The sequence below is a fragment of the Gopherus evgoodei genome, chromosome 7, assembly GCF_007399415.2.
Source record: "Gopherus evgoodei ecotype Sinaloan lineage chromosome 7, rGopEvg1_v1.p, whole genome shotgun sequence".
Taxonomy (NCBI): Eukaryota; Metazoa; Chordata; order Testudines; family Testudinidae; genus Gopherus; species Gopherus evgoodei.
Window position 1 is genome coordinate 78,014,264 of NC_044328.1, and position 13,249 is coordinate 78,027,512.

The 13,249-nt window shown below is 46.5% G+C and overlaps 1 pseudogene; it reads right to left on the minus strand.

The window, feature by feature from the left end:
- The window catches only part of LOC115655216, a 55,427-nt pseudogene that overhangs the window by 20,484 nt on the left and 21,694 nt on the right, over positions 1-13,249 (minus strand).

Here is a 13,249-nt window from a genome sequence, read left to right on the forward strand (position 1 = left end):
GTGATGGGGGAGGGACCCAGAGCCCTGGCTACAGCCCAGTTCCTCCTTGTTAGGGTTTTTTTATTATTCCCTTTCCCACTTCTGCTTTGAGCTGCAAACTCAGCTGATGGGAGGAATTTACTTGCAAGACTTATCTTCAGGCTGGTGCGGTGAGAGCACACCCAAGTGTTTTGTCCATCTGGTGTCGATGGAGATCACACTTTACACTAGTTAATAATGTTCCTTTCCTATGTGGTGATTTACACGGTTACAGTGCAAACACACAAATATTGCCGTACAATACAGGTTGCAGTTGTTATAAGTGAGATGAATACTGGCAGCAACTTACAAGCGCTCAATAAAGTCTGAACACTAAACACACTCTTATAACCTCATGCATAATTTAATGACAGTGACACAGGGATGAGCCAGCCTGGTCCCAGCTGCATATCTGTCAGCGCTCAGTCTCAGCAGGGGGACTTCGACTTGATGTGGCACCCAGTCTGCCAGCACCACACTCTAGTTTTGGCCGTGAGAAACAAAATGCTGGAGTTGTCGGGCTCCGGCCCTTGGTGAGGAGGCTAGAGCAAATGGTTAGTCCTCCTCACTACGCCCTAGGGGTTCTTGTGTGAGTATCCCATAGTCCTTTTCTGTCTCTATCCCCATTGCACAATCAGCCACCTGAGCCTCCTGTCAGGCAGGTGCAATCTCAGCAACTAGTTCCTGCTGGGCTACTAGTACATCCTGGCCACCTGCTCAAAAGGCTCTAGGAAACCTCAGGGTCATCTTGTAGTCCCATTTTGGAGAGGACTCCTCCCTCTCCCCAAGGAACTGCAGCCCCACACCCACCCATGGGCTCTGATTCTCGAGTGTTAACAGGCAACACAAACTGCTGCTGTTCCTCCTGTTGCTTTTGCTGGGACTGTTGTTACGGCTGGGGTAGCTGCTGCTCTGCAACTGCTTTGGGGTCAGAATCTGCACAGCTGCTGCTGCTATGGCTCTAATTTTCCCCCCCATCCCCCAACACACATATTTTACCAGTGCATCAGGAGCCATGCTGTCCCTAGAACCTGGGTGGGCCTGTCCAGCAGCCTAGGGACAAACGTCAGCCATGACCAGGCTTGGTGTTAGCTTTCAGCATGGGCCCTCATGTTCCTCTGCCACACAAAGGCAAGAAATATTGACAAGAAACAACAGTGATAGCCCTGACCTGGCCTGCAACTGCAGGGTCCTTTCCCCCAGTAGCTCAAGGCTCACGACCCTGCTGGAGCCTGCGCCTGCCCATGCTCAGGGAAGCATATGTCTCTAAAGGGACTGGGCTAGGTCCTCACTTATGTCTCCCAGCTGGGAGTTAGAGCCAAGCATTAGCTGCTGCTTAGTTGGATCAGCTGGTTCCCAACAACTCCTTGTTGGGCTTCTTCTTAGGCCAGGGCTTGCTGCTCCCTGGCTCTACAGGCCATTAAATGGGCAGGCTGCCCCACTCCAGGTCTCCATCAAGCTGGTCTGCACAGCTGCATTGTAATTGGCCGGCCCTAGTCATGCCCCAAGCAGGTTTTGTGCTGTGCTTAGCACCCTCTGATGTGATGTGTGTCTAGCTCTGTGCAGCCTCTTGTTTGAGCCAAATTTGGCTCTGGATTCGGGCCCTGAGTTTGTCTCCCATGTCTGGGGTGTTGGCTTTGGGGCGCGCATGGAGCTGGAGCACTGTCATGTTCATTTTGACCTTTTAAGCCAGCACCCAAACAGGATGTAAAGGGGTACAAGACCTGCCTGGAGCTCCCCACTAGGGTGACCAGACAGCAAACATGAAAAATCGGGACAGAGGGTGGGGTGTAATAGGAGCCTATATAAGAAAAAGACCCCAAAATCAAGACTGTCCCTATAAAATCAGGACATCTGGTCACCCTACTCACCACAGGCAGAGTAATGAAGGGCTGGCATAGCTGAGTGTCACGGATCCCACCTGGACTCGATGCCTGGGGAGACTTTCACCCCCAAAAGGAGCACTGCACCTCCAACTTCCTGTCTCTGCAGTGACTCTCAGCCCTCTTTGTAAAGCAGAAAGGTTTATTAGATGTCTGGAACAGAGTGTAGACGTCCTTGGTTAGCACAGAGAATGGAAAGTTACAGCAAAGTTATGGGGTCTGTCCAGAGGCCCGCATTCTCTCTTAACCCCAGTCCAGAAGTTTCTCCTGCTTCCAGCAGCCCACAGTATACAACCCCACCTAGTCCTTTTCAGTCCTTTGTTCTTGTTCCCAGGCAAACATAGTTACCTCCCTCCTTCTCACCCTGTTGTTCTCCAGCTGGTCAAAACTAGCTGGCTTCCTCCACAGCGATCTGTGTCCATGGTCAATAGCTACTAGGTACTGACAGTATGGGGAGGAGATGAGCAGCCATCAGTGGTGAAAGAACCGGTAAAGGACTACTTAGAAAAGCTGGACATGCACAAGTCCATAGGTCCAGATCTAATGAATCCAAGGGTGCTGAAGGAGTTGGCTGATGTGATTGCAGAATCATTGGCCATTATCTTTGAAAATTTGTGGCTATCAGAGGAGGTTCTGGATGATTGGAAAAAGGCAAATATAGTGCCAATGTGGGAAGAAAGAGAACCCGGGGAAATACAGACTGGTCAGCCTCACTTTAGTCTCTGGCAAAATCATGAAGCAGGTCCTCAAGGAATCCATTTTGAAGCACTTGGAGGAGAGGACGGTGATCAGGAACAATCAGCATGGATTCACCAAGGGCAAGTCATGCCTGACCAACCTGATTGCCTTCTTCTATGATGAGATAACTGGCTCTGTGGATATGGGGAAAGCAGTGGATGTGATATATCTTGACTTTAGCAAAGCTTTTGGTAATCTCCCACAGTATTTTTGCCAGCAAGTTAAAGAAGTATGGATTGGCTGAATGGACTATAAGGTGGATAGAAAGCTGGCTAGATTGTCAGGCTCAACGAGTAGTGATCAATGGCTCGATGTCTAGTTGGTAGCTGGTATAAAGCGGAGTACCCCAGAGGTCAGTCCTGGGGCTGGTTTTGTTGAACATCTTTACTAATGATCTGGATGAACCCTCAGCAAGTTCGCAGATGACAATAGGCTGGGGGGAGAGGTAGATACACTGGAGGGTAGGGATAGGGTGCAGAGTGACCTATACAAATTGGAAGATTGGGCCAAAAGAAATCTGATAAGGTTCAACAAGGACAAATGCAGAGTCCTGCACTTAGGAAGGAAGAATCCCATGCACTGTTACAGGCTGGTGACCGACTGGCTAAGCAGCAGTTCTGCAGAAAAGGGCCTGGGGATTACAGTGAACGAGAAGCTGAATATGCGTCAACAGTGTGCCCTCGTTGCCAAGAAAGCCAACGGCATATTGGGCTGTATTAATAGGATCATTGCCAGCAAATGGAGAGAAGTGATTATTCCCCTCTATGCGGCACTGGTGAGGCCACATCTGGAGTATTGTGTCCAGTTTTGGTCCCCCCACTACAAAAGGGATATGGACAAAATGGTGAGAGTCCAGTGGAGGGCAACAAAAAAGATAAGGGGGTTGGGGCACATGACTTACGAGGAGGGGCTGTGGGAACTGGGCTTGTTTAGTCTACAGAAGAGAAGAGTGAGGGAGGATTTGATAGCAGCCTTCAACTACCTGAAAGAGGGTTCCAAAGAGGATGGATCTAGGCTTTTCTCAGTAGTGGCAGATGACAGAACAAGAAGCAATGGTCTCAAGTTGCAGTGGGGGAGGTCTAGCTTGGATATTAGGAAACTCTATTTCACTAGGAGCAGGATGAAGCACTGGAATGGGTTACCTAGGGAGGTGGTGGAATTTCCCTCCTTAAAGGTTTTTAAGGCCCGGCTTGACAAAACCCTGTCTGGGATGATTTAGCTGGTGTTGGGTCCTGCTTTGAGCAGGGGATTGGACTAGATGACCTCCTGAGGTCCCTTCCAACCCTGATGTTCTATGATTCTATGATTCTATGAATGTCCAGGCCATTGTCTTCTGAGTTCTCCATGGATGTGGGGCCCAGACCTCAGAAAGTCAGGCGTTAATCATACATGGTCCTCTCAGTCTCTGCAAAGATTAAACAACCCTTTCCTCCACCGAATTAAACATGCAGCACATAGGGGAAACTGAGGCACACACAGACTTCATACAAAATATTATGAAAATTTCAAGGTCATCGCACTGTTGCAACTACAGCTACGACTGCTACTAGGGGCCCCTTGGGGGCAGGTAACTCTCCAGCCATGCAGAAGCCCTGCCAGGCAAAGGGCTGTGGGCATTAGGTGAGCCTGCTGAGGGGGGGAAGCAGAAAGCTTCGCTCACCCTATGGGGCTGGAGGGAGATTGAGTATTCAATAAATGTTCACCTTTAAAAATAAATAAAATTCACTGGGAACACACATTAATGAAATGTGCTGTGCATGCCTATGGCCTATCGGTGCTTTTGGCAATGCTACTTGTTACAGTTGCAACTGCAGAAAGATGTTTTAGTGTTAAAAAGCACATCCTTAGTAGACTTCAAAGTAGCCTTACAGAAGCTTGTCTTCAACAACTGTTAATTCTTGCAGTAGACTGACTTGAACAACAGTGTTAACACAGAAGAGGTTGTGGATACATTTATTCAGATAGCTTCATGGCACATGGATTTTCATTGGAATGGTGAGTGTACTGCTGTTTATTTCTATGCATTTCATGTATGTGTGTATGTTGATATGGTTTAATGTGTAAAGTGGTCAAATTAAATTCCTGTGCTTGCCCCTGCTGTGAAAGAGTTGAAGAATGACAAAATTTTTTGGCAGGCATCCAAATTTAAGGACAATTCTCCACAGAGCCTCACAATTGATGGAGTTGAATGCTTTTGTGATGTTGATGAAGGCCATGTAGAGACTGATGTTGTTCACAGCATTTTTAATGAAGTTGGTGGGGAGTTCCTCGAGATGGTCTGAATCCACACTGCAATTCTGGGAGGATTTCCTCTGCCAGGGGGAGCAGCTGGTTAAGATAATTCTGGCAAGAATCTTTCTGGAGGTGGACAACAGGGTGGTTCCTCGATAGTTTCCACAATCCAATTTGCCTCCTTTCTTGAAGATGATGATGGTCATGGCATCACTAAGATCGTGTGGGATGTCATCTGAGTTCCAAATCTTAAGGATTAGGGCATGAAGCTGGTGAACCAGTTCTTCTCCTCCTCCTTTGAAAATTTCAGCAGGTCCAGATGCCTTATTGTTATTCCTCTGTATGATGGCTTTCTTTACCTTGATGAGTGTTGGGGGGATTCTGAGGTCATTGCTGATGGGATGTTGAAAGATTAAGTCAAAGATGCTTTCATCAACATTAGAGTCACAATTCAGGAGGTCTTCAAAATATTCCTTCCATTGTGCATTCATCGATTCATTGTCCCTAAGGAGGTTGGCTCCATCCCTGGATCTAAGGGGGATTAGAATTATAAAAAAAGATCAAAGAAAGAAAGTTGGAGGAAGTACTGTGGGGAGATAAACAAAGATACCAAGACATCAGAAATATACAGACAAATCAGAAGAATTAATGGAATTCAGATGAAGGATAGCTACATCCCAGGTTTTATTGGGACTGACAACATAGTTAGAAGTTCTGATAACGAAAAAGCAGAAGTTTTAGCAGAAACATTCTGAGGGATGAGTAATGATGAAAACCAAAGTGAAGTTTCCCACCAGATTAAAAGATGATTCATTGAAGAGAATAATGATCTATTATGTAGTTGGGCTAAACATGAAGATACTATACTGAATAATGATATACTCATAAACAAACCAGGGAAATGTAACCTAGATGGAACTACTATAAGGTGGGTGCATAACTGGTTGGAAAATTGTTCCCAGAGAGTAGTTATCAGTGGTTCACAGTCATGCTGGAAGGGCATAATGAGTGGGGTCCTGCCAGGGCCGGTGCAAGGATGTTTCACGCCCTAGGAGAAACTTCCACCTTGCTCCCTCCTCTGCCCTGAGGTGCCCCCCCCGCGGCAGCTCCCCCCCCCCACCCTGAGGCGCCCCCCTTGTGGCAGATCCCCACCCCCCACCCTCTGCCCTGAGGCACCCCCCCACCTCAGATCACCCCTGCTCTGCGCACGAGCACACCATGGCTGCTTCACGTCTCCCGCCTCCCAGGCTTGTGGCACCAATCAGCTTAGGCATCGCAAGCCTGGGAGGCAGGAGAAGTGAGGCAGCCACAGCGTACTCAGGGGGAGGTGGGGCAGGGCTGAGGTGGGGCAGGGAGTTCCTCTGCATGCCGCCCCCCCTTTACTTGCTGCAGGAGGCCCTCTCCGCACTCCCCTTGCCCCAGCTCCCTCCTCCTAAATGCTGGTGACGACCAGGGCGGCCAAAGATCCGGCTGCCGCTGACACTGCTGAAGAAAATGGCGCCTCCCAAATGCCAGTGCAGTGCCCTAGGCGGCCGCCTAGGTCTCCTAAATGATTGCACCAGCCCTGGGTCCTGCAGGGATCAGTTCTAGGTCTGGTTCTGCCCAATATCTTCATCAATGATTTAGATAATTGAATAGAGAGTACACTTATAAAGTTTGTGGACGATACCAAGCTGGAGGATAGGATAAAAATTCAAAATGATCTGAACACACTGGAGAAATGGTCTGAAGTAAATAGAATGAAATTCAATAAGGCAAATGCAAAGTGCTCCACTTAGGAAGGAACAATCAGTCGCACACATACAAAATGGGAAATGACTGCCTAGGAAGGAGTACTGCAGAAAGGGATCTGGGGGTCATAGTGCACCACTGAGTCAACAGTGTAAGACTGCTTCAAAAAAAGTGATCATTCTGGAATATATTAGCAGGAGTGTTGTAAGTAAGACACTAGAAGTAATTCTTCCGCTCTACTCCATGCTGATTAGGCTTCAGCTGGAGTATTGTGTCCAGTTCTGGGTGCTATATTTCAGGAAAGATGTGGACAAATTGGAGAACACCCAGAGAAGAGCAACAAAAATGATGAAAGGCCTAGAAACATAACTTATGAGGGAAGATTGAAAAAATTGGGTTTGTTAGTCTGGAAAAGAGAAGACTGAAAGGGGACATGATAACAGTTTTCAAGTATATAAAAGGTTCTTACAAGGAGGAGGGAGAAAAATTGTTCTTAATCTCTGAGCATAGGACAAGAAGCAATGGGCTTAAATTGCAGCAAGGGAGGTTTAGGTTGGACATTAGGAAAAACTTCCTAACTGTCAGGTTGAGTAAAGTACTGGAATAAATTGCCTAGGGAGTTTGTGGATTCTCCTTCATTGGAGAGTTTTAAGAGCAGGTCAGACAAACACCTGTAAGGGATGGTCTAGGTAATACTTAGCCCTGCCATGAGTGCAGGGGACTGGACTAGATGACCTCTCGTGGTCTTCCAGTCCTATGATTCTATTAATAAATGGTTCTGAATGAGAAAACTTGAGAAAGCTATTGATATTAGCAAGAATAGATCCCCAGCAAAGATAATATATATGACATATTGTTTAAATATCTCTGTGAAAGTAGTTTGAGTGTTCTCTTGGAATTATTTAACACTATATTGGGAAAAGGAGTGATCGCCCTTATGGCCTTTTTGCGTAAAATGATTGGGAGAATGGAGAGTGAAAGATTAGCTGCCTATTTGGAAAACAATGGCATTACAGATACAGTGCAGATCGGGGTTAGGAGAGGAAGATGCACCACTGATCACATTGCTCAATTAGAAACTGAATAACAAAACTATCTGATGCACGAGGGCTTCAAGATAGCTGTCTTTCTAGCTATTGAAAAGGTGTATGACATGCTATGGAGGGAAGGCTTGTTGTACAAAGCAGGTGCACTAGTGACAAGGGGAAGAATGGATGGGTGAATTAGAGAATTTCTAAGTAAAAGAAGCATGCAGGTCAGAGTTGGGAAAGTTATGTTGGATATATATAATATTCCAAATGGCACACCACCGGGAAGTGCCATCAGCCCAGCCTTACTTAATATGATAAATGATCTCCCCAAACAAATACGTGCTGGGAAAGTGTCACTCTAGTCGCAGATGATTGCACTCTGTGGGTCAGGAGCAAGAAAGGGAGAACTACAGTGCTAGAGAGCCACTGCCTGAGGGAGATGCCTGGAGCTTCACGTTCTTCATTGCTAAACCCGAAGGACTGAGCTTTACAAAAACGAAGGATACAAAGGAATGTAATCTGTATCTGTATGGAGAACAAATAGGTAGAGTTCAAAGGTTTGCATTAGCAGGGGTAATATTTGATACTAAATTACTTTGGAAAGATCATAAAACTATTTTAAAGATAAATGTACCAGAAGGATTAACCTGCTTACAAGACTTGCTGGGTCTATTTGGAGGGTGGATCAGAAAATACTGCTGAGGCTTAATCAGAACCGTTACTAGAATCATAGACCCATAGGGTTGGAAGGGACCACAAGGGTCATCTAGTTCTAGTCTGGGCCCTGCCAAGATGAAGGATTAACTCTGGCTGACAAACTTTTGGGTCAGCATCATAATCAGAACTTTTCAAATTAGATTTAACACAAGCCCAGGCAGTCCAAATTGTATGCCGTGCATTTATTACCACACCAGTGTGCATGCTACAGAGAGCTGCTAATGAAATGCTAGTTACACTACAAATGAAAGTACTGGACCTAACTTTCTGGGTCAAAGTTAATGGGAACTGCAATGACCAAACAAATTAATGAGGATTGTAGGGAATTTGATAAGAAAACTATAGCATGTGATGCTAGAACTCCACATGCCAGTTGAGTTAAAGTGAGGCTGCAGGAGTTGAAAGACAAGGAAAAATTGAATAAAGACAAAACCTTCAGCCATGGAAATCTTAGCTATGGATGGAAAGTTGCATGTCCAAATGTATATTTAGATTTGTTTTAGAAACTTAAGGGTAAAAAAGAGCCAGTAGGTGTTAAAAATAAAGAGAACCAGTATACATATGAAACGTGGAGTTGATTTTGTCATATATATATAAATGAGTCCAAAAAAGAAAAAAAGAAAAACACAGAAAGAGGAGGGCTGGCATATTTATACCAAAATGGGAATTTAGTACATCTAAAAAAATATCTGACTATGTAACTGTCACAATAGCATTAAACTGGATCTGGGATGTACACCCAGCAGCAGTGGTCAGTTTTTTGGATTTAATCTCAGGCCTTAAGGTACTAAAAAAGGGTGTCTCAGCACGTAGAAGTGATGTAATCAATTCAGTTATATTTCTAATAACCAAGTTGGTACAGATAGGGCTACGTGTAGCGTTAGCTTGGATCCCAGCACATCCTGGGACAACAGGAAATGAAATGGCAAACAAAGCAGCTAAAACAGTAAAGAAGGTGTCACAGACACTCAGGACTTGTGCTCTCTCTCGGCTCTGTATGGTCCCTGGGAGGAACCCCTTTCAGTGTGACAGCACTTCTCAGGAGTCCACTCTGTCTTGCTTAGTTGGATCGGCCTCCTGCAACCACACCTCTCTGAGTCTTCAGCATGCCTGTCTCTCACCGTGGGCCCCCTCAAGCACCTCCACTTGCTCTGGATCCCTGGGGCCTCCACACCCAAAGGGAATAATGCAATCCTGATCTCTAGACCGGAGCAACTCTCAGCCAGCGTAAAACAGGAGGGTTTATTGAGCATCTGAACACAGCATAGGAAACTCTCAGGGCCTCAAAGCTAGCCTCCCTCAGCCCAGTACATTTAGGTCTCTTCAGCCTCTAGGTGGACTCTGCCTGCTCTCCTCTCCCAGCCCAGAACCCCCCCATGGCATCTGATATCACTGGCCCCCAAGTCCCACCTCTGTCCTTTGTCTTCTGTCCCAGGTAAACAGGCCGCCTGGACACCTCTTCTCTCAGCCTCTCCTCTCATCCATCCTTTGTTTCCCTTCTGGCTGGAACCAGCTGGTCAGGTCACCAGGGTCCTCTCTCCACAGCCCATTGTTCTCCCACTGGGCAGAACTGGCTGTGACACCCGAGCTGGGCTTCCTGGTCACCAGGTCACCACTTGCTGGGGTATCCATTCTCCAGGCCATTTTCTGGCCCTCTGTAACAACAAACTCTCTCTTCCACCACCTGGTTAAACCAGTAACACACAGGGAAACTGAGTCCCACACCCTCTGCATGCAAACCATTTAAAACAACAAGAAAACCCCTTGCTTCGTCACAGAAGGATTGACACAGAAATACCCTTGAGTAAACAGGAATTCAAAAGCCTAGTACAGATGCATTTAAAAGAGGAATGGCAAAAAATAACTGGATGAATGAAAAAAGATGAAAAAGTTTCTTTGACTTGTGCCCTAGAGTTCAGGGTGACAACGTATTTCAGGATCTTACTAGGACTAATGAAGTGCTTTTGTTTAGAGCACTGACTGACCATAAACAGATCCAAGGATGGAGTCTGCACACTCCAGAAGGCAGAAGAAAGAATGGATCGTCTTTTCTGGGTCTGGCAGAGCTTTGAGAAGCAAAGGGAAAAGCTTTCTGAGGAATGCCAACAGCTTCAGGTTACACAGAAATTCCCTGATGTTTTTCCTAAATAACACAGTGTAAAGGCACTGTTATTAAAAAGGCACTGGTACGTTACCTGAATGGCCCAGGTGTAATGATGCTGGTTCTGGAGGGACCCAACTGAGAGTGCTGATTCAGGACAAATTGCTCAAATGGGGCAGTTACAGCCCAAGGCTGGGGTTTTTCCACCTCTAAGGCAAACCAAACCAGCCAGACAAAGAGGACTTTGGTCTCACCCCACTGGCTAACCACAAGTCACACAAGCAATTCCCTTAGACCTCCAGTTTCCCAGTATCACCACCAGTGCACTCGTTATGGGGACAAATGATTATGAAAACCAAACCCCAATAAAAGAAAAAAAAAGGGTTCTCTCGATCCCAAAGAATCAAGCCCCCAGAACTAGGTCAACATACAAATCAGATCTTATCCACAAATCACGCTTTTGCCAATCCTTTAGAATCTAAAATCTAAAGGTTTATTCATAAAAGGAAAAAGATATAGATGAGAGTTAGAATTGGTTAAATGGAATCAATTACATACAGTAATGGCAAAGTTCTTGGTTCAGGCTTGTAGCAGTGATAGAATAAACTGCAGATTCAAATCAAGTCTCTGGAGAACATCCCCCGCTGGGATGGGTCATCAGTCATTTGTGTAGAGCTTCCATTTGTAGCAAAGTCCCTCCACAGGTAAAAACAGGATTGAAGACCAGATGGAGAGGCATCAGCCTCTTATAGTCTTTTCCAGGTGTAAGAACAACTCTTTGTTTTTACTGTGGAAAATTACAGCAAAGTGGAGTCTGGAGTCATGTGTGCAAGTCCCTGCATACTTTGCTGAGTTACAAGGCGTATCTGCCTTCTCTACACATGGGTCATCATGCAGGCTAGGCAGAACTAACACCAACTTGTCTGGGATGTCACCCAGAAGCATAGCATAAATTTGAAGTACAGACAGTACAGAGCCAATATTTATAACTTCAACTACAAAAATGATACATGCATACAGACAGCATAATCATAACTAGCAACCTATAACCTGGTCTCAGACACCTCATTTGACCCCCTTTATACAAGATTTGGTGCTACTACAGGACCATGGTTGCAACAATGATCTATATGGTCCCAGTTCAAATCAATAACATGACACCAGGGCAGAGCGAGAGGATATACATTGCTACATATTGAGGAATTACAGTTGGCAGTGGCTGCAGACTATTCATTGAAGTCTACTTTGCCATAAAAAAGAGAAAAGAAAAAGCAAAAGAAGAGAGCTGCAGGGAAGGAGGCTGCAGTCGCTCCCTGGGTGGAGCGAGGTCACAAGGGCCAGGAGGAAGTCCAGGGGGAGAGGAGTAAGATAGCTATTGGGGAGTAGAGTAGCACATGTGGTAAGCCCTGAATCAGGCAAGAGAAGATAGAGAGGCTTGTGTAACCCTTCTGCCAGTTGGAGCTGGCAGCAACCAGGGCCAGGTTCGATATCTAGGGGGTTCCTTTTCAACACTACAACACAGAACTGGCTCGGATCCTCACATACTAACCTGGGAAAATTACACACCACCTCAATGTGTCTCTGAGAGGCAATATTTCCCCTCTTGCAAGTGTGATGTAGTGGGGATTTTCCCTTGTTATATTGTATGTGATTCTTACTGTTTTGTATGAAGGCTGTGTGTGCCTCAGTTTCCCTGTGTATTGAACTAATGTCTAGGTGGTGGGAATAACAGTGTGACTTTTGCTGGGGCTGCTTCAGCTGCCTGCATGGATGCTATGGGTGCCCCTTCTTAACCTGAGACCCAGGAGGGTGATGTGACCAGGTGACCCTTGGCCTGGGAAGTGAGACAAAGGCCAGAGGAGGAGCAACAAGCAGGGCAGGGGCCAGGCAGCTGGAAGTGAGTCAGTCTTGACTAGCTTGGGCACAGGGGAGGGCCAGAGCTGTGGCTCTGGGCTCTCCTCCCACAAGATGGACTTGGGCTGAAAGTCACCGATTTCTCTGCTAACAAGTTCTGTCCTATATCGTGTTCCTGTTGACTAATAAACCCTCTGTTTTACTGTCTGGCTGAGAGTCACGTCTGACTGTGAAGTTGGGGTGCAGGGTCCTCTGGCTTCCCCAGGAGCCCCGCCCTTGTGGACTTGCTGTGGGAAGTGTACAGTATGGAAGGGGATGCTGAATGCTCCGAAGTCAGACCCAGGAAGGTGGAAGCTGTGTAAGCTTCTTGCTCTGGAGACAGTATGCTCAGAGAGAGGAGGCTTCCCAAGAGTCCTCACTGGCTTCCAGAGCATCACCCGGAGACTCTGTCACAGCAAGCATAGAGTCTGAGTGTAGAAAATAAACTTTTAATGAAAGGAGGGAAGTCACTCAACATTAATTAGGGAAAACACTGCCAGTAGCAGGATTCATAATCATAAAACTATGAGCAGGACACCCATCTCAGAGTGTGTAGGGCGGTTTGTCTTTGCTTCAGATTCTTGAGTCCGTGTCAAAGTTCCTATGGTGTGTCCCCACCCCTTAACACCCCCACTCACAGTTGTTGTCCTGGGCACTGCAGACCCAGAGTTCAGAGGTGCATCTGCATGAATCCCCTCCCACCTGAATCCTACTACTACAACACGAGTGGTAGGGGGGCAAAGCACCACTGTTTCACAGCTCCACCAGCTGCCTGCTCACCACTCCTGCTAGCTCGCCACACTTGCTGCCTGCTCACTGCTATCAACAACTGTGCCTGTCAGCCACCTGCCTCTCTGCTGTGACCTCTGTAGGTCAATCTCAGTGATTTTCAGCTCTTAGCAGGC